The following is a 2,547-nucleotide window of genomic DNA, read 5'->3' on the forward strand; positions in this document are numbered from 1 at the left end:
ATCCGCCTGCCTCTGCCTCCCGAGTGCTGGGATTAAAGGCGTGCGCCACCACCGCCCGGCTAATAAATTAAAATTTTAAAAAAAGATTGTGTACTAGTCTTCCAGAGGGGAAAGAAAAAGATTATGTGCTAGTCTTCCAGAGGACCTGTAACTCCAGTTCCAGGAGGTTCTGCTGTCCCTACCCTCCTCAGACACCTACACTAATGAGCACAACCTCCTACCCAACTCCTACATATACATGGTTTAAGATAATAAGAAATCTTTAAAATTATACTTAAGGGCTGGAGAGATGGCTTAGAGCTTAAGAGCACTGACTGCTCTTCCAGAGGTCTTAAGTTCAACTCCCAGCAACCACACGGTTGTTCACAATCATCTGTAATGAGATCTGGTGCCCTCTTCTGGCCTGCAGGCATACACACGGGCAGAATACTCTATACATAATAAATAAATCTTAAAAGAAAAGAATAGTTGGGGGGAGGGGGAGAAGGGTAGGAGGAGGGGGAGGGAAATGGGAGGCTGGGAGGAGGCAGAAACTTTTTTTTCTTTTTCTTAACAAAAAATTTTAAAAAGTGCTCGCTTCGGCAGCACATATACTAAAATTGGAACGATACAGAGAAGATTAGCATGGCCCCTGCACAAGGATGACAAGCAAATTCATGAAGCGTTCCATATTTTTAAATAAATATTGCTGTGTTAAAAAAATTTTAAAAAAAGACTACAAACAAAAAAAGAAAAGAATATCTATTTATGACCAATAAATATTTTTAAAAAACTATACTTAAACTATAAGGTTACTGTTACAGCCATCTGTTCAGTCTTTTTTTGTTTTTTGGCATTTTTGAGACAGGATTTTTCTGTATAGCCCTGACTGTCTTGGAACTTGCTCTGTAGATCAGGCTGGCCTAAACTCACAGAGATCTGCCTACTTCAGCCTCCCAAGTGCTGGTATTAAAGGTGTGTGCCACCATACCTGGCTTCAATATTTTTTATAATTCAAAATTTCAGTGACTAAAATGCATTTGCCACTTTATTTGGTTACTTTGAGAAACAACTACCTTCATTTCTCTGTGAAATTACAATTGAATTGGGAGGAAAGAAAAACTGACCTAATAGGGTAGGTTTGACCTATTTCAAGGCTGAGTCTCAGAGGTACTGTGCTAGACTAGCACCCTGCTAAGCATGAGTTTGCGGGTAAGCAGTGGGCAGGCCCTTTCTACACATGCTAGTGTTTGCAAACAGGAAGTAAATCTAAAGGCCTATTTTGGTCGTGTACAATAAACCTCTTATTTACACAGGTGCTGTGACTTTCCTTTTGATTAGAGTGTTTCACATATGAAAACTTACTCTTTTCTTTGAAAGGAAAAAATGCCAACTGAAATTAGTAGGTGGTGATTCTCTAGGCTAGCATGAGACCTGAGAGCCAAATGGAAACTGCCAACCAGACACTAGCTGCACAGACATCCAACAAGGGCCTGCAGGGAGGTCCTGAGGTCTAATACTGGTTCCTTCCAGAAACACATATAGACAGACAGGGGCAGAGACAGACTGTGTTTGAACACACCTGACATGGGTAGACTTTTTGAATCTTGGGCAGCTATTTAAGTGTATGCTGTATTAGTTTGTGTAAGTCATGTGTAGGTTGGGTACTAGTATCTATAAGTCACATGTGTGCTAGGAACTAGAGAATTCTAAGTTATGGGCTTTGGATGTTGGTGTCTGTGTTGGGTGCTGGTGTCCCTAGGTCATATGTATTGGGTTCTGATGTCCCTTGGCCCCATATGCATTGGTTGCTGGTGTTCTTGGACTCCATGTGGTATGTAGGTGTCTCTGGTTCTTCTGTGCATTGGGTACTAGTGTCTATGGTCTAGTGTGTGTTGGATTCTGGTATCCCTAGATTCTATTTGTTTTTGGGTGCTGGTGTTCATGCTTTGGACTTCAAGAAAAAATGGAGTTGACTTTGCCTTGAACTGATTACCTATGCTGAACTTCAGAAAGGGGTCCCCACATTACAACTGATTTGCAGATGCAGGATGAGCAGCAGTAGCCTCCACAGATACCACCTGGCAGCTCATTCCCAGACCATAGAACACAGCTAAACACAGATGGTCTAAAATGAGGTATAGAACCATATACTTTGTTAAGTCAATTTAGAAAAGCCACATCAGGAGGCCAGGAGGAAGTGAGGTAATGATGAAAGCCAGCGAAGGACCATATCACCCAAGGCCCAGGACACATAAGTTTCACACATCCTGCTTTGTTTAATCCATCTCCATCACTTAGTGGGCTACAGAGACAGAGGTACAGAGCAAGACACACAAGGGTAGTAGCATGCTGACTACATTAGTAAGACCCAGCAACAGGGTTTTTTGGCCAGAATTGCCAATTAGCTTATTAGTTAGCTGTATTTTCTTTCTTTTTTTTTCTTTTCTTTTTTTTTTTTTTTTGATTTTCAAGACAGGGTTTCTCCATAGTTTTTGGTTCCTGTCCTGGAACTAGCTCTTGTAGACCAGGCTGGCCTCGAACTCACAGAGATCCGCCTGCCTCTGC

At 41.8% G+C, this 2,547-nt stretch overlaps 1 protein-coding gene and 1 non-coding gene across 22 annotated transcripts in view; both read left to right on the top strand.

Annotated features, from left to right (window-relative positions):
- Mapk8ip3 (mitogen-activated protein kinase 8 interacting protein 3) overlaps positions 1-2,547 on the top strand; it is a 45,427-nt gene that overhangs the window by 13,601 nt on the left and 29,279 nt on the right. The gene's annotated exons all lie outside the window — the stretch shown is intronic.
- On the top strand, positions 570-676 carry LOC113456425. Its single transcript, XR_003377236.1, has one exon. It is a non-coding gene; the product is annotated as a U6 spliceosomal RNA (small nuclear RNA).

Source organism: Microtus ochrogaster, chromosome 7 (genome assembly GCF_000317375.1).
Source record: "Microtus ochrogaster isolate Prairie Vole_2 chromosome 7, MicOch1.0, whole genome shotgun sequence".
Lineage (NCBI taxonomy): Eukaryota > Metazoa > Chordata > Mammalia > Rodentia > Cricetidae > Microtus > Microtus ochrogaster.